This window comes from Sarcophilus harrisii, chromosome 3, assembly GCF_902635505.1.
Source record: "Sarcophilus harrisii chromosome 3, mSarHar1.11, whole genome shotgun sequence".
Taxonomy (NCBI): Eukaryota; Metazoa; Chordata; class Mammalia; order Dasyuromorphia; family Dasyuridae; genus Sarcophilus; species Sarcophilus harrisii.
This window is the reverse complement of record NC_045428.1, coordinates 81,404,359-81,423,855: the sequence shown is the minus strand read 5'-3', so window position 1 is coordinate 81,423,855 and position 19,497 is coordinate 81,404,359. Positions and strand designations below refer to the sequence as shown.

General features: G+C 35.6%; 1 long non-coding RNA gene across 1 annotated transcript in view; it reads right to left on the bottom strand.

Moving 5' to 3' along the window:
* Positions 1–10: 10 nt before the first annotated feature.
* Positions 11–19,497, bottom strand: part of LOC116422243 — a 55,133-nt gene continuing 35,646 nt past the window's right edge. The window contains exons 3-4 of the long non-coding RNA XR_004232805.1: positions 16,961–17,112; positions 11–969 (exon numbers count right to left, since the gene is read on the bottom strand). This is a non-coding gene — a long non-coding RNA (uncharacterized LOC116422243). The remainder of the gene's footprint in view (positions 970–16,960; positions 17,113–19,497) is intronic.

The window sequence follows — 19,497 nt, the reverse complement described above, 5'->3', positions numbered from 1 at the left end:
ATTGCTTGGGCAGCTTTTTTTGTTGTTGTATTAATGAAATCATAGGTTTATAGGACTTAGACCTACAAGTCAATCTCTTATTTGACATATGAAGAAGCTGAGATCCAGAGAAATTAAGTCACTGAGTTCAAGGTCACATATAGCTAATAATAAGAGAACTAGGATTTGAAGTTAGATCGCAAATCCTGTGCTCTTTACACCATGCCAGTTACAAATACTGAATATAGCACGAAAACTGCTTCACACTAACATACCTGTTAATGCATTCCAGGATCATGCATTTTCTTTTCTAATAGTTTCATTTGTCGGGCTCATGTCAAATTTGTTCTCCAATATGATTCATTCTTATATCTCAACAGTTAGTCTCCATTTCATTTTTGAGCAATTCATTTCCCCCCATATAGATCAACAAGTATTGCACCTATTGAATTTATCTTTTTTCCATGATTTTTTTAAAATTTGTAAAGATAATTTTGAATTTTCTACCTCCCCATGAAGTTCTAATCACTTTTCTCACCTTAGTGTCCTCTACAAATCTGTGAACATTCATTTTATTCCATCAATCACATCACTTTAAAAAAATCCTAAATGAAGTCATTGGATCTCTTAAAACCTTCTTTTACTCCTTAATTTCCTCCTCATTCTCTCCCAAAGGGTAGCTAAAAGTAGCTTGTTATTTGACAGATATTTTTTAATGCAGTGTTCTGAGACTTTTACCATTAAACTATTTGAAATTTCTTGATGTTCCTCCTAACAATGGGTCCAGCATACCCCATTCAATTAGCTCAATATAGAAATGACCTTCATGTTCTTTTAAAAGTAAACAGCTTCTGTTGTTCTCATCATCTAGTTAAAATTATGTAATGATAAACCAAAGGAGACCTTGTCTAGTCCAAATACACTTGTAATGTTGACTTGAGGGATTCATTTCAGACAGAAGCATTTAACAGTGGAATTGATCTGAAATACCTGTAGAGGAAGCCAGAAAAGAAGGGAAGTTGATTTCAGGAGACAAAAAGTTAAAATAGTCTGCACCAACATTTCATCCGTTCTACAGCTACCTGAAGACTACACTGCTAGTTTTTTTTTTCCACTAATGGTGAGGTGAACCTGGCTCACCATGATTAATCACTCATTATTGCTATTACAGAGGGAAGCCTTAAAAGGAACATTCCACTAATATTGTTCTTTAAGAAATGTTGTTTGCTTGCATTTTGTTTTCTTTCTCAGTTTATTCCTTTTTGATCTGATTTTTCTTGCACAGCATGACATTTGTGGAAATATATATAGAAGAATTGTACATGTTTAACATATATTGGATTACTTGTTGTCTAGGAGAGAGGGTGGGGGAAAGGGAAGGGAAAATTTGGCACCTAAGATTTTGCAAAAGTGAATGTTGAAAATTATCTACGCATATGTTTTGAAAATAAAAAGCTTTAAAAAAAAAAAAGAAAAATGATAAGCAGCTATCAGAACTAGATAAATCAAACTAAAAAAATAAATAAGTTAAGGAGGTAAATAGAATTTTAGAAAAGTTAGGCCTTTGGAGAAAATTGAATGGAGACAGAAAGGAATATACTTTTTTCTTGGCAGTACATGGAACCTACACAAAATTGATCATATATTAGGACATAAAAACCTCAAAATCAAATGCAGAAAAGAATGTATCTTTTTCGGATCATACTTACATAAAAATTACAGTAAAAATTACATAAAATAAAGGGCCAAAATAAAGGCTCTATTTGTGAAAATAGACCAAAAATTAATTGGAAACTAAATAATCTAATCCTAAAAAATGAATGAGTAAAACAACAAATCATAGACACAATCGATAATTTTATGCAAAAGAATGACAACAATAAGAAAATATACTGAAATTCATGTAATTCAATCAAAGTGGTAAGTAGGGGAAATTTTATATCTCTAGATGCTTACTTGCATAAAATAAAGGAAGAAAAGATCAATGAATTGGGCTTGCAACTAAAAGAGCTAGAAAAAGAACATATTAACCCCCTCCCCAATTAAATACCAAATTTAAAATTCTGAGAGAAATGATGAGCAGGCTGATTTCAGAGACACTTGGAAAGACTCACATGAATTGATGCTGAGTGAAGCAAACAGAATCTAGAGAATGCTGTCCCCAGTAACCATGTGATGGACTTAGCTCTCATCAACAACAGGCCAGTTCCTATGGTCTTATGATGAAGATAGCCATCTGAATCTAGAAAAGGGCCTCTGGGAACTGAGTGTGGATCACAACATAGTATTTTCATATTTTTATTGTGTTTTCTTTCTAATTTTTTTCATTTTTGTTCTGATTTTTCTTGTGCAGCATGATAATTTGGAAATAAATATTGAAGAATTGCACATGAGAGTTAGGAGATGGAATATCACATATGAAGAACATGGAGGAAGTTAATATCACTGGATTGCCAAATGCAAGAAGAGGAGTAAAGTATAAGAATTCTGGAAAAACAAAGAGATCATTTTAAAAAAGGGAAAAGGATTCACATATACAAAAATATTTGTAGCAGCCCTTTTTGTAGTAGCAAGGAACTGGAAACCAAGTGGATGCTCATCGGTTGGAGAATGTCTGAATAAATTATGGTATATAAATGTTATGGAATATTATTGTTCTATAAGAAATGATCAGCAGGATGATTTCAGAGAGACCTGGAGAGACTTACATGAACTGATACTAAGTGAAATGAACAGAACTAGGAGATCATTATACACAGCAACAACAAGACTATATAATGATCAATTTTGACAAACATGGCTCTTTTCAGTGGTGAGGTGATTAAGGCCAGTTCCAGTGATCTTGTGATGAAGAAAGCCATCTGCACCCAGAGAGAGCACTCTAGGGACTGAGTGTGGATCACAACATAATATTTTCACTTTTTTGTTATTGTTTGCTTACATTTTGTTTTCTTTCTATTTTTTTCCTTTTTGATCAGATTTTTCTTGTGCGATATGATAACTGTGGAAATATGTAGAGAATTGAACATGTTTAACATATATTAGATTATTTGCCATCTAGGGAAGAGAGTAGGAGGAAGAAAGGGAGAAAAAATTTGAAACACAAAAAATTTGTTTTGGCAAGGGTGAATGTTGAAAACTAATCTGTGTCTACGTTTTGAAAATAAAAAGCTTTAACATTTAAAAAAATTAAAAAACAATTCAGGGAAAAGTAGGAACGACATTGTAAAGAGATTTTAATCTAATAGAGGAGTTTACCTTTCATCATAGAGGCAATATGGAGACACTGGAGTTTGTTGAGCAGGAAATGTGACATCATTAAACCTGCTCTCTAGGAAACTCACTTTCATGGCTATGTGAAAGATGGATTAGAGTGAAGAAAGACTTGAGACAGGAAGACTAAATAGGAAGTTATTGAAATAGTCTACATGAAAGATGAGGGGCTAGAGTGTGGCTGTGTGAATGGAGAGAAGATGTATGAGAGAGACCTTGTAAAGATTAAATATATGGGATGACTGAGAATGAGGAATAGGACACATAGCTTGTGAAGTTGGAGGAATAAAAGAACAATGGTTCCCTCAAAGGAAACATGTACTGTGCAAATCTGGAGCCACTTCTACCATCAATGTTCTAACAGATCACTTGTGCCTTCTGAATTCATATTGGTTTGTTCATCCGCAACTGAACACACCATACTTTGACTCCAACATTGTGATGTCATTGGAGTTCTTCAAAAATGAATGACAGTAATAGTAAGAAAGGAGTTTGGAAGACAAGTGGATTGGGGAGGAAAATTGGACATGTTGTATTTGAGATACCCATAACATTCATTTGGAAATGTCCACATTTATAGTAATTTAGAAACTAGTGCTGAATATACAGATCTGGGAGTCATTTGTATAAAAATAGTATGAGAAACCATATACCCTTTGATCCAGCAGTTTCTCTCCTGGGTTTGTAGCCTAAAGAAATCATTAAAAAAAGGGAAAAGGATCCATATGGGCAAAGATGTTTGTGGCAGCCCTTTTTGTAATGGCTAGAAACTGGAAACTAAGTGAATGCCCATCAGTTGGAGAATGGCTGAATAAGTTGTGAGATATGAATGATAAGGAATATTATTGTTCTGTAAGAAATGACCAGCAGGATGATTTCAGAGAGGCCTGGAGGGACTTAGATGAACTGATGTGAATTGAAGTGAGTAGCAACAAGATTATGTGATGATATGTGATGGACATGGCTCTTTTCAACAATGAGGTGATACATCCAATTCCAATAGACTACTGATGGCAAGAACCATGTGCTTCCAGAGAGAGGCCTGTGGGGATTGATCGCATAGTGATCACAACATAGTATTTTCATCTTTGTTGTCTTTGCTGTTTGTTTGCTTGTTTTTTTTTTCTCTCATTTTTTTTCTTTTTTGATCTGATTTTTCTTGTGTGACATGATAAATGTGGAAATATGTTTAGAAGAACTGCACATGTTTAACCTTTATTAGAATGCTTGTTGTCTAGGGGAAGGAGGAGAGGGGAGGGAAAGAGAAAAATATGGAACACAAGGTTCTGCAAGAATGAGTGTTGACGACTATCTTTGCATGTATTTTGAAAAATAGCTATTAGAAAACAAAAATAAAAAATAGCATGGGAGTTGATGAAAGTAGAGAACAAAGAGTAGAGAACCTAAAATAGAACTTTGGGGTATACCCATGCTGGGAATGACATAGGTAAAAGAAGTAGCTAGACAAGAAGGAAAACCATGAGAGAAAACCAAGAAAACTTATTCAGCCATTTCCCAAACATGAAAATCCAGAGAGGAGAGAGTATCCAACAGGAGAAAAGCCAGTTGACAAGGTAAAATGCTGCAAAAAATGTCAAGGAGGAAGAGAATTGAGATGTCACTAGATATAGTAAACACTTCATAAATATTTGTCATTTTACTGTTGATTGGTTGGAAGAAGCCAGTTTGCAAGAGTTAGCAAGAGAGTGAGATGAGAGGAAGTGAAGGCAATGACTAATTGATGATGGACAACTTTTTTCAAGGAGTTTCAGAAAGAGATGTGACTTACAGAATGATAGGAGGAATGATAGGATTTAGTGAGTGTTTTTGTGGTTTTTTTAGAAATGGAGATACTTGTTAGCAGTAGAGAAATTGATAGGGAGATATTTTAAAGGAAGAGAGGGATTATAGTGGGAGGAATATGCTGAAAAAGATGGAAGATGTTAGGTTCAAAGGTTTATGTAGAAACATTGACCTGAGGAAGAAGAAGAGCTACCTCTTCAAATCCTGGAAGAAAGAAGAAAGGGGGAAGAGGATATGATGTCCCGTATCATATAAGACAAGGAGGAAAGAAGAAAGCTGGAGGGAAACCTAGAGATATCTAGTCCAACCCCCTAATTTTATGGATGAGAAAACTAAGATGTAAAGTTAAGGGACTTGTCCAAGATCACATAGGCAATACATGGCAAAATTAGGGTTAAACTCAGTCCCTATTAACTCCAAGCAGGTTCAACATTCCATTTCCAATTCTCTATTGCATTTCTATAGCCTTCCTAGAGTTGGCAATGATGGTCTGGATCATCTCTGGATTTGTAGTGTGCAGGGGTATATTGGAGCCAGCTCTAACCTGTTTGCCAGCAATCATTATTAAATTTTCAGTTGACATCCCAACTTGACACTTTTCAATAATGAGGTGATTCAGACTAATTCCAATAGACTTATGATGAAGAGAGCCATCTGTATCCAGACTATGGAAACTGAATGGAGATCACAACATAGTACTTAAACCTTTTTTTGTTGTTGTTTGCTTGTTGTTTTTTCTTTCTCATTTTTTTCCTTTTTTGATCTGATTTTTCTTGTGCAGTATGATAAATGTAGAAATATGTTTAGAAGAATTGGACATGTTTAACCTATATTGGATTATGTGCTGTCTAGGGAAAGGGACCTGTATGTGCACGAATGTTTGTGGCAGCCCTTTTTGTAGTGGCTAGAAACTGGAAACTGAATGGATGTCCATCAGTTGGAGAATGGCTGAATAAATTGTGGTATATGAAAATTATGGAATATTACTGTTCTGTAAGAAATGACCAACAGGATGATTTCAGAAAGGCCTGGAGAGACTTACACGAACTGATGCTGAGTGAAATGAGTAGGACCAGGAGATCATTATATACTTCAACAACAATACTAGATGATGACCAGTTCTGATGGATCAGGCCATCCTCAGCAACAAGATCAACCAAATCATTTCTAATGGAGCAGTAATGAACTGAACCAGCTATACCCAGAAAAAGAACTCTGGGAGATGACTAAAAACCATTACATTGAATTCCCAATCCCTATATTTATGCACACCTGCATTTTTTTTCCTTCACAAGCTAATTGTACAATAATTCAGAGTCTGATTCTTTTTGTACAGCAAAATAATGTTTTAGTCATGTATACTTATTGTGTATCTAAGTTATATTTTAATATATTTAACATCTACTGGTCATCCTGCCATTTAGGGGGGGGGGGGGGTAAGAGGTGAAAAATTGGAACAAGAGGTTTGGCAATTGTTAATGCTGTAAAGTTACCCATGTATATATCCTGTAAATAAAAGGCTATTAAATTAAAAAAAAAAAAACAAAACAAAAAAAAAAAACAATCTACCTGCTATAGAAGCCATTTTTTCATGACTTAATTTTTTGTTGTTGTTGGGGATACCCTTGACACAGGAATAAGTAATTTTTTAAAATAAACTTTTTATTTTCAAAACAAAAAAAAAAAAATGTGCTGTCTAGGGGAGGGGTGGAAGGGAGGGAGAAAAATTTGGAACACAAGGTTTTGCAAGAATGAATGTTGAAATTATACCCCAAAGAGATACTAAAGAAGGGAAAGGGACCCATATGTGCACAAAAGTTTGTGGCAACCCTGTTTGTAGTGGCTAGAAACTGGAAAATGAATGGATGCCCATCAACTGGAGAATGGTTGGGTAAATTGTGGTATATGAATGTTATGGAATATTATTGTTCTTTAAGAAATGACCAGCAGATACCCAGAAAAAGAACTCTGGGAGATGACTAAAAACCATTACATTGAATTCCCAATCCCTATAGTTATGCACACCTGCATTTTTGATTTCCTTCACAAGCTAATTGTACAATAATTCAGAGTCTGATTCTTTTTGTACAGCAAAATAATGTTTTGGTCATGTATACTTATTGTGTATCTAAGTTATATTTTAATATATTTTAACATCTACTGGTCATCCTGACATTTAGGGAGGGTGGGGGTAAGAGGTGAAAAATTGGAACAAGAGGTTTGGCAATTGTTAATGCTGTAAAGTTACCTATGTATATATCCTGTAAATAAAAGGCTATTAAATAAAAAAAAAAAAAAAAAAAAAGAAATGACCAGCAGGATGAATACAGAGAGGCTTGGAGAGACTTACATGAACTGATGCTAAGTGAAATGAGCAGAACCAAGAAATCATTATATACGTCAACAACGATACTGTATGAAGATGTAATCTGATGGAAGTGGATTTCTTTGACAAAGAGACCTAATTCAGTTTCAATTGATCAATAATGGACAGAAGCAGCTACACCCAAAGAAGAAACAATGGGAAATGAATGTAAACTGTTTGCATTTTTGTTTTTCTTCCTGGGTTACTTCTACCTTCTGAATCCAATTCTCCCTGTGCAACAAGAAAACTATTTGGTTCTGCACACATATATTGTATCTAGGATATACTAGGACATATTCAACATATATAGGACTGCTTGCCATCTAGGGAAGGGGGTGGAGGGTGGGAGGGAAAAATCGGAACAGAAGTGAGTGCAAGGGATAATATTGTAAAAAAATTACTCTGGCATGGGTTCTGTCAATAAAAAGTTATAAAAAAAATAAATTATAAAAAAATAAAAAAAAGAATGAATGTTGAAAGCTATCTTTGCATGTATTTTGAAAATAAAAGGTTATTATTAAAATTTTTAAAATTGACACCCCAGAAATTGACAGGCTTTGGTTTGATGCTTTGTTAATTTTCTAGACTTAAGAAAGTATTAATAAATAAAGCAGATTAAAAGTGTGAGTGATTACATTTTCTCCCTATTCCTCCCCAATCTCCAGAAGCAGTGTTAAATATTTAACAGCATGTCTCTATATTGCTCTTTCAACACTACTTGAGCTTAGCAAGAGTGAAATTCAGAGAATGAAGTCATCACTATGAGACCTGATGACTGGAGGGAGGATATTAGTAATATTAATTACTATTAGTAATATTATTTGCCTTCATTTTTGAAGAGTATAAGTAACATGACAGAATCATGTTTTGATTCACACATGAATTGGCTTTAAGTGAGACAGGGTTGCACAAAATCATCTGTGTCACTCTTTCAGAGTAATTGAAGTCCGGTGGCAACACAAAAATCAGGATGACTGACAATGTCCTAGAATGCAAGTTCTAACCAAGCTCTAAGCATCCCATAGCTTCAGCCTCCTTTGTGGTCATTGGAACAAATTGTTCTCATCAGCCCATTCTGCCAGTGGAAGTCTTCAATAAGTGGGGTAGATATTCCCCTAACTCACCAACAGGTTTGAGCCCTGTCAGTAACCCGGTTTAACCAGTTGGCCAAGAGAGTTTTGCCAGGATGTGACTGCAGAGCATGCTACAGCTTCTTGGAGATACAGGGAAGAGATGGGTGAAGGTAAAAGTGGATGAGCAATCCTGAAAAGATTCAGCAGCCCTCACTCCAAAGGGGCTAATCCGGTACTTGCCCTGTCCATCCTCATTGATGTAAATATAAACTGAACTAGGCAGCTAGGTGTCCAGTGGATGGAGCACTAAACCTGGTTCAGAAAGTTATTGTTTGTCATTTTTCCATCTTGTCCGGCTCTTCGTGACCCTTATTTGGAGTTTTCTTGGCAAAAATCCTGGAGTGACTTGTCATTTCTTTTTCCAGGTCATTTTACAGCTGAGAAAACTGAGGCAAAGAGAGGTAAGTAACAATGATAACAATAATTATAATAATAGGCAGTTTTATAGGGCTTTAAAGTTTACAAAGTACTTTACATCCATTATCTCAGCTGAACCTCACAATGCTCCTGTGCACATCTGATTGTACTGGCTGAAACCCCTCTCTGAGCCCCAGAAAGCCTGTTTCACTGAGGCTAGTCAGAACACACTTGGAGCAGTGCTTCCTAATATCAATGATTTATTTGGGGGTCTCTGATATCCAGTCACCTGCTTTGGTTTGATCAGGCAAAGGGAAAAAGTTCAATAATTAGGATTGTGTTTGTGCAGCTGAAATGAATTGTTCATGAAAGGCAGTGTGAGTATAAGTGGAAGAAGTGTTGAAGTTTGAAGTTATTTTCCCAAGGCTGGAGCTCTAACTGCTATTTACTGTCAAATGCTCTGAGACAAGTCACAACTCCTGAGTCTCAGTTTCTTTTTAATTTCTCATTTTAACTATTTTAAAAATAATGAGTGCCTTGAAATCCCTAACAAATACTCATACACATGGTACAAAACTCCAAATTAACTCCCCCCCCCAAAGTAATTATTTGTATTTTGATTAGAAATATCATCATTATAACCTAATACACATATTTAAAAAGGCAGCGAACTTAGGGGTCTTAGTTTTGAGTCCTACTTGATCCCCTTGACCTCACTGTGATTCATTTTCCTCATCTTCAACTTCATTGTCTGTAGTACCTTCCTCACACAGAGTTCTTCTGTGAATAAAATTAGATCATTTATATAAGGTGCTTTCCAAGCAATAAAGAACTATGTAAATGTTAGTTGCTGTTATTTATTCTGTTCTTTGATTTCTATCTAAATGATTTTATTGTTGACTTTTTTTCTATAAAATGGGGTTAATAATGATTGTCTGCCAAAGCAATAAACTATGTGACACTAAATAGATATTGTTATTGTTAATTTGTAATAATAGAAGTATTGAGAATTAATTTTCCCTCTAGGTCCCTTTTAGGGATTACACTTCTTCATTCAAACCACAAAAATGCCATTGTTTCTTTATTTCCTTGTTCCCTGTTAGGATTTTGATCCTGGCATTAATCAGAGCATCCATTTAGTTCAAGATTAGTAAATTAAATTAAAAGTACAAAAAAGTGAAAAAAATAATAATTTTTACCTTTCCAGTTTCCATAAGAAAGCAGTGGAGTTTTAATCTAATCTTGTTCTACAGATGTTACAGCAACTATACCTCATTTGAAGCTTTCTTGGAGCTGCTAATTGCCAATTCCCAGGAAAGTCATGTAGACTTAGTCATATTTTAAAATGTTGCATTGAGTGCTGGACATTATGGGGGACACAAAGATGAACAAAGCATAGTTCTTGACCATGCAAGAAAATATGATGGTGTTGCAGAAAAAGTCCTGGGACCAGAGAGACAGGGAAACTGGGAACTAATCTGGCATAAACGAAGCAAGGGCCATATGCCCCTAAGGCAATTTAAGAAATTAAAAAACTTTGGGTTTCAGTCTCCTCATCTGTTAATGAAGGGTTTGGACTTGATGATCTCTAATGGCCTTTCTAGCTAGAAAATTCTATGATTCTTTGATGGATGGGTTTGGTCTTTAGTTTAGTGAATAAATACTCAGACAGCAAGGAGGCACTTGCTCAAGACCTGGAGATTGCAGACAGAGATTTCAGAGGAAGGGTGGAGTTGGGTGACTGAGCTGTACTTTATTCACTGATTCATTTCCTCTGTCATTTCCTTGGGTAAATGAACCTCTCTGAGGGTACAACCATGGACTGGAGGGACTCTTTCATTTTTAAAAATCCTGATCAGTGAAATCCTACAGAGTACATTCTCTTCCTTCTTTCCTAGATTCTTCCTTTTTTTCTTTCTTTCCTTCCCTCTTTCTTCCTTTGTTCTCTTTCTCTCTTCTTTCCTTCTTTCTTTCTTGTTTCCTTCCATCTTCTTTCATTTCTTCTTTCTTTCCTTCTTATTCTCTTCCTATCAGATGTCCTTCCACACCATACCAAAGAAGTATGTTCTTTTTTTTTTTTATTAAAGCATTTTATTTTCAAAACATCTGCATAGATAATTTTCAATATCCACCTTGCAAAACCTTTTGTTCCAAATTTTTTCCCTTCCCTAGATGGCAAGTAATCCAATATATATTAAACATGTGCAATTCTTCTATATATATTTCTACAATTATCATGCTGGACAAGAAAAATCAGATCAAAAAGAAAAAAAATGAGAAAGAAAACAAAATGCAAGCAAACAACAAAAAGAATGAAAATACTATGTTATGATCCACACTCAGTTCCCACAGTCTTCTCTCTGGGTGCAGATGGTTCTCTCCACCACAAAACCATTGGAACTGGCCTGAATCACCTTGCTATTGAAAAAAGCCACATCCATCAGAATTGATCATCACATAATCTGGCTTTTTGCTGTGTACAATGTTCTCAAGGAAGTATGTTCTTCAGTAATTCTTTTTCTCTGATCCCTAACATCCAAATCTGATTTTCCATGCTATAGGAAGTAGGAAAGAGCAACACCCTTTCCCCCTTTCTGAAAATAAAAAGTCAAAGAATGTCAAGACATTTGTGACTTTCTCACTTCCAGGAATAGCTATTTTAAAAATTCACTGCCTCATGTTCCTTTGTAAAGCTCCAACTCTGTTATGGTCAATTGATAGATAGTGGCTCTCCCTTTATTGCCCACAGATATCTTGAGCCTAGAGATCACACTCAAATTTTTTTTTAAGCAGATATATAATACCTTTTTTGGGTTCACTCTAATTCTCACAATGTTTGGCCAGGTACCTAGAGAACAGTTGTCTACTTCTTCTCTCAGGGTAATATTAACAGGGAAGCTGGATAGGCTGCGGTTTCTAACATTCATTCCCTCAGTAGCTCCTGTTGGTTTATTATTGCTAATATTGGTCAACTATCTGATATCAATTAGCTTTTACATAAGAGACAAATGCTGAAAAGGTATAGCAAGAATAAGATTACAAAAATCCCTCACATCTGTGGTACACACTCAGTCTCTGGGAAGTGGACTCCAGTTTATTTTATTTTATTTTTTTAAATTTAATAGCCTTTTATTTACAGGATATATACATGGGTAACTTTACAGCATTAACAATTGCCAAACCTCTTGTTCCAATTTTTCACCTCTTACCCCCCACCCCCTCCCCTAAATGGCAGGATGACCAGTAGATGTTAAATATATTAAAATATAACTTAGACACAATAAGTATACCTGACCAAAACGTTATTTTGTTGTACAAAAAGAATAAGACTCTGAAATATTGTACAATTAGCTTGTGAAGGAAATCAAAAATGCAGATGTGCATAAATATAGGGATTGGGAATTCAATGTAATGGTTTTTAGTCATCTACCAGAGTTCTTTTTCTGGGCATAGATATTTCAGTTCATTACTGCTCCATTAGAAATGATTTGGTTGATCTCGTTGCTGAGGATGGCCTGATCCATCAGAACTGGTCATCATCTAGTATTGTTGTTGAAGTATATAATGATCTCCTGGTCCTGCTCATTTCACTCAGCATCAGTTCGTGTAAGTCTCTCCAGGCCTTTCTGAAATCATCCTGTTGGTCATTTCTTACAGAACAGTAATATTCCATAATTTTCATATACCACAATTTATTCAGCCATTCTCCAACTGATGGACATCCATTCAGTTTCCAGTTTTTAGCCACTACAAAAAGGGCTGCCACAAACATTCGTGCACATACAGGTCCCTTTCCCTTCTTTATAATCTCTTTGGGATATAATCCCAGTAGTAACACTGCTGGATCAAAGGGTATGCACAGTTTGATAACTTTTTGAGCATAGTTCCAAATTGCTCTCCAAAATGGTTGGATTCGTTCACAACTCCACCAACAATGAATCAATGAGTAGACTCCAGTTTAAAACAAAGAGGATCTGAGGAACACATGTAGGACATGAGGTACACACAGATAGGTATTCCCACCAAGTTTTATTTTTATTGTGACATCACTAATAGACAACTTGCTACCTTTATCAACTGGATTAACCCCTTGCATGACACGGTATTTCTGCTCAAGTGCTATTCCTCTCTTGGACTACATCATTCAGCTTGATCCTTGGGGACTCAGCCCCTGCTACTACTAATTCTGGTATTTCTGATTGTAAGGGGATAGCTGATAGTTCTGATCTTTTAAAATTCACAAGGTCATTTGATGGTCAATTCCACATTCAGATACTCATTCATCAATGAATAAGAAAGAATGAACTCAAAAGAAACAAAGGTACCTTATGTCCCTCCTTAAATAAAAATCTTTCTCACTTAAAAACTTCTCTGTAAGATAGTGAGAGTTTCTCTGATTGAACTCCTTATATACACTCTCAATTTCAGTTCAGTCTTAATTGAGCCATTGATCCTAGTTCCTTAGGCAATCTGACTTATCATCACCGTATGGTATTATTTCCCCCTCAGACACACATGACCAGAAACTGAGTCCCCAGAGTTTCACATGGTTTGATTGAAACCAAGAGAAGGAATATTACATATGTTCTGTATAATTCACTGAGAAAGCCCTATCTGAGCTATTCTCTGAAGTCCAGGCCCTTGTTGGCCAATATTTCCCTCCCTGTCCCCTTTACCCATTACATAGGCATAAAGGAACTTGGTCTTGTGGAATAATTAAAGCCAGTCCAGCTCAGAGGAAACCACATTGAACTTAGGTACAGCATATCTGAGTTTTCATCCCAGCTGTGGGCACATTACTTGACCAGATCTAGTTTGTTAATCTATAAAATGAAGGGGGTGGATGAATGATTCTAAATTCCCTACAAGTTCTGATTCATTCTCAGAAGTATTTAAAGAGTTCTGGGAATGGGTGAGTTTTGGAGGGGAAAGTATGTGACTATTGGAATCTTTTTTTATATTGGAAATTAATGAGGATTTGCCTATTTACAGAATTCATTAAAAACTACCATCAGTGAAGGGGGAATAATATTATTACAACTACTGAATAACCCACTAGATGAACTAAGGTCCTAACAAGTCCCCAGCAAGCACCAAAGTGGGAGGAAGCTCAGTGTGGAGGACTGAAAACTGAACTTCCAATCACAGAGCCAAGTCTTTGTTATGTCTCTAGGCAAGATACTTAACTTTTCAGATCTTCCGACTGTAAAATGAGTCTAATACTCATGGAATTTTAAAGAAAGTTCTTTAAAAACTTTAAAGCCTATAATATGGAAATATATTTTGCATGATCTCACATGTATATGGCTTGATTTTCAGTGGCTGAAAGAGGGGCTGCAGGGAGAAAGAGAATTTGGAGCTCAAAAAAAAGTTATTAATAATGATTAAAAAAAATAAAACCCATAGAAACACGAGTCATTATTATTCAGAAAACAGCCTTGGAATCACAGTTTGTCCCACTGAAGCAGGGACTTTTGCTTCCTAAATCACAATTCTACATATTAATAATATTTTTTAAAAAGAAATTCATGAGGTTATCAAATGTCACTAAGGCTATTAGGAAGCATTAATTCTTCATAGACCATGGCCAATACTATCCCTGTTTTACAGATAAGAAAACTGAGGCTTAAAAAATTAAGAGGCTTTATTTCTCAGAAAGGAAAGGGGAAGAAAAAAAGGAGAGAGAATTTGGAACTCAAAAAAAATTTTTATTAAAGCTTTTTATTTTCAAAACATATACAGAGATAATTTTTCAACATTAACCTTTGCAAAACCTTGTGTTCCAATTTCTCCCCCTTTTCCTCACCTCTTCTCCTAGATGGCAAGTAATCTATGTTAAACATGATAACACTATATGTTAAATCTAATATATATATATATATATAAAGATATTTATACAATTATCTTGCTGTACAAGAGAAATCAAGTCAAAAAGGGAAAAAATGAGAAAGAAAACAAAAAGCAAGCAAACAAAAAAAGAGTGAAAATGTGATGTTGTGATCCACACTCAGTTCCCACAGTTTTCTCTCTGGGTGTAGATGGCTCTCTTCATCACAAGATCGTTGGAATTGGTCTGAATCATCGCATTGTTGAAAAGAGCCACATCCATCAGAATTGAACCTCATATAGTATTGTTGTTGAAGTGTAAATGATCTCCTCCTGGTTCTGCTCATTTCACTCAGCATCAGTTCATGTAAGTCTCTCCCTATATCTCTGAAATCATCTTCCTGATTGTTTCTTACAGAATATTAATATTCCATAACACTCATATATCATAACTTATTCAGCCATTCTCCATCCGATGGTCATCCACTCAGTTTTTGGTTTCTTGCCACTACAAAAAAGGATTTTGCACATGTGGGTCCCTTTCCTTCCTTTAAAATCTCTGGGATATAAGCCCAGTAGTAACACTGCTGGATCAAAGGATATGCATGTTCAAAAAATTGTTTAAAACATTTTTTAAATCAATGTTAAAATTGTTTTCATATGTAATTGGGGAAATAATAAAATTTTATTTTTAAAAATCCAAAAAAAAATGAAGAAGCTTGCTTAACATCAAATAATACAGAAGGGGTAAAGCTGAGAGTTGAGTACTATAGGTGATTCCTAAATATTTATTTGAATTAAGCCTAGGTCTTTGACCTTTAAGTTCAGTGGTTTACACTCTGATATGAAAAAGGATGTGAATTGTAGTGAAATGTTTACTATCTAGGAATTGGGAGTGGATGACAATTCTCAATGTTTCAAGGCCCTAGAGACTGGGTCTTGAATTAGCTGCTTCTTCCCATCCTTGGAAACCAAGATTTCACATCTCTGTAGTCCTCCAGAGCTATAGAATTTGGGAAATAACCCATAGGAGTCAGAAACTTGGCTTGAGTTTATAAAATGTACCCACAAAAAGGTCAACAACTGAACCAAAATTGTAGTTGGGAAACTAACCATATGGTCAAAAGATCTCTTTGGTTTCCACTGGTTTGATATTAATGTGAAGCCTTTTATCTTTGGTATTTTGTCCTGTGCTTCCATGCAGAAGAGGGGGAAGAACATGATAAGCAGAATCATCAGCTTGCATGTCCTGCCCACAGAATCAGAGCTATGCTTTCAGCCTCTCTCCTTGAGCTGTGGCACTGCCCCAGGCTAACACAGGAAATCAGTGAGAAAGTATTCCTTTCGATGTCAAATCTTTAGCGTGTTCCTAAGAACAGAGCCAGAGAAAGAAAGCCACAGACCAGAAGGAAGCTGGAGGGATTTGCTGACGTGGAAACTTTGTAAAATGCTCTTCTAACTGCTGGAGCTGAGAGCAAGCTCTTAGACAGAACACTGATAATAAGCAGTTTTGAAATAAGGTTTTAAAACAGAAAGGTCTTTTCCAAAAGTGTCATTTTAGCTTCTCCTGTCCTGTTAAAGGAACCGGAGGGAAGAAATTGCTGAGACTAGTAACTCATCAGTCCTAGGCTTTATCTTAATGACTTTTCTCCTATTCCCATCTACACACACACACACACACACACACACACACACACACAGGATTTAATAGCACATAAATAATGCAAATCAAGTATCTTCTGGTTTGCTAAATATAAATCTCTGTGAGTGAGATGAGAAAAGATTTCATTTCAATTAAAAAGGGCCAATTCTTCTAATTTATATGCATTATATACCCCTTCTGGCTTTAGTTGCTATTGTTTTTAAGTACATGTCTCTTAAAAGATACTGAGTTCAAGAAAATAATATTCACAATGACCTCAGTAATGTAAACAGAGGAAAAAAAAAACAACAACAAAATCAGAAGCTGCACAATTGAAATGATTGGTCTTGGATCAGAGCTGAGAAATGAGGGAAAAGGTCCTCTTTCCTTTTCTCAGAAACATGGGGAAATGTTGCATATATTAGACCCAGCTGCTATTTCAATTGCTTTGACTTAACTGGTTTTTGTTATTGTTTAAGAAGAATCATTGAGTGAATGTGAGGATGGTGGGCATATTTGAAAATTATGTAAAAACAAAAAGCATCAATGAAATAATTTTTTAAAAGAGAAGAAGCATTATACCTCAGAGTGGTTAAATATCTTGCCCATGGTCACATGGATGGAGTAGGAGCCAGGATTCTAACAAAGTTTTCCAGATTTCAAAGTCCACAACTTTCCATTAAACTGTGATGAGAAGTAGGAGAGGTGGTCTCTATCCCAGAAGAGCTCATCTTCTTTTTGGAGAAGAAAAAACACACATGTGAAACAAAAAGGCACTCTCTGAGAATATTGGTTTGTGAATTCTCCCTTTTATCACATGTAATATACCTGTCATGATTGTCTAAGCACCCAAAAAATACTGCTCAATGAATATTCCAAGAAAATACATATGTTTTACAATGTGCTAAATAGGTTAAATGATTTACCTAAGATCATGCAGTTAAATAGTGTTTGTGCTGAGACTGGAACTTATTTCTCCTAACTCCTGATTCAGTGATCTTTCCACTAAACCATAGTTCTCAAAATCTTCTGCATTCATTATGAGATGCAACAGAAGGAAGCTGGGTATCATTACTTGATTTCTAATGCTGAGGATTATGGTCCCCTATGGACCTCTTAACTTCTCATCTGTAAAATAAAGTTTGTTTTCAGTCATACCCACCCCTTTGTGATCCTTTTTGGAGTATTCTTGGCAGATAAACTGGAGTAACTTGCCATTTCCTTCTCCACCTCATTTTGTAGACAAGAAAATTGAGGTAAACAGATTAAGTGACATGCTCAGTTAAGTGTCTGAGGCCAGATTTGAACTGAGGAAGATGAATCTTCCTAACTCCAGACCCAGTGATCTATCCATTGCACCACCTAAATATCCCCAAAATGAAGGGATTGGGCTAATGATCTGCACAGTAGCTTTCTAAATTTTTAGTATGCAATTTCTCTTAGTACTTATAATCATCATATCAGCAGCTAAAATAAAGCTCAATATTTCTACTTGACAAACTGAGAAATAAGGACCTAAAGATAAGAGTAGCCATTTGGAAGGGAAAATGGGATTCAGGGTCATCCCTAGAGAAGCAAATCATACAGCATTACTCTTTTTTTTTAATTAAATAACTTTTTTATTGACAGAACCCATACCAGGGTAATTTTTTACAACATTATCCCTTGCACTCACTTCTGTTCTGATTTTTCCCTTCCCTCCCTCCACCCTTTCCCCAAGATGGCAAGCAGTTCTATACATGTTAAATAGATTATAGTAGATCTTGGATACAATATATGTGTGCAGAACTGAACAGTTTTCTTGTTGCTCAGGGAGAATTGGATTTAGAAGGTATAAATAACCCGGGAAGAAGAACAAAAATGCAAGCAGTTTACATTCATTTCCTAATGTTCTTTCTTTGGGTGTAGCTGCTTCTGTCCATCCTTGATCAATTGAAATTAAGTTAGATCTTGTCTTTGTTGAAGAAATCCACTTCCATCAGAATACATCCTCATACAGTATCGTTGTTGAGGTATATAATGATTTCCTGGTTCTGCTCATTTCGCTCAGCATCAATTCATGTAAGTCTTGCCAATCCTCTCTGTATTCGTCCTGTACAGCATTACTCTTATCCATTATTTGTAAAGGGAAGAAATCTGCTTGAAAAGAAATATGTAATGTTCAAAGAAACACTTGCATGGACTGATATAGAACAAGAAAGCAGTATCAAGACTGATTGATACAATGCCTATAATAATGTAAATGAAAACACTAAAAGGCAGCATTTTATAAACAGTAACCAATATTGCTTCCAAAGGGCAAATGATGGAATGCTTCATTCCTCTTCAGTAGAGAAATGATAATCTGCAGGTATTTGCAGACATTTTCAAAGGCAACTTGACTGGTAAATTGGTTTTGAAAAACTGCTTTTCTTTTGTAGTAAGAAAAAGGCAGCTAGGTGATACAGTGGAGAGACTGTCAGACCTGGAGTCAGGTCTGGTTCAAATCTGGCTTATTTGTTGAGTGAGTCTGGGCAAGTCACTTAATGTTGTTTGCCTTGGTTCCTCATCTGTAAAATAAAATGGAGAAGTATCTTTGCCAAAAAAATCCAAGATGGGATCACAAAGAATTGGACCCAACTGGACAAGGAAAAGTTTTTATAGAACTTGAGGCTATTGGAAACTGATAAGGATGATTTTTTCCAAAACACATTAAAAAGTATCAATAGAATACTTTAAAAATGAAATTAATATTAAATATAGTCTTTATTAGTTATCAAACTGTGCATACTTTTTGATCCAGCAGTGTTTATATCCCAAAGAGATCTTAAAGAAGGGAAAGGGACCTGTATGTGCAAAAATGTCTGTGGCAGGCCTTTGTGTAGTGGTTAGAAACTGGAAATTGAATGGATGCCCATCAATTGGAGAATGGTTGAATAAGATATGGTACATGGATGTTATGGAATATTATTGTTCTGTAAGAAATGACCAACAGGATGACTTCAGAAAGGCCTGGAGAGACTTACACGAACTGATGCTGAGTGAAATGAGCAGGACCAGGAGATCATTATATACTTCAACAACAATACTATATGATGACCAGTTCTGATGGACCTGGCCATCCTCAGCAAGGAGATCAA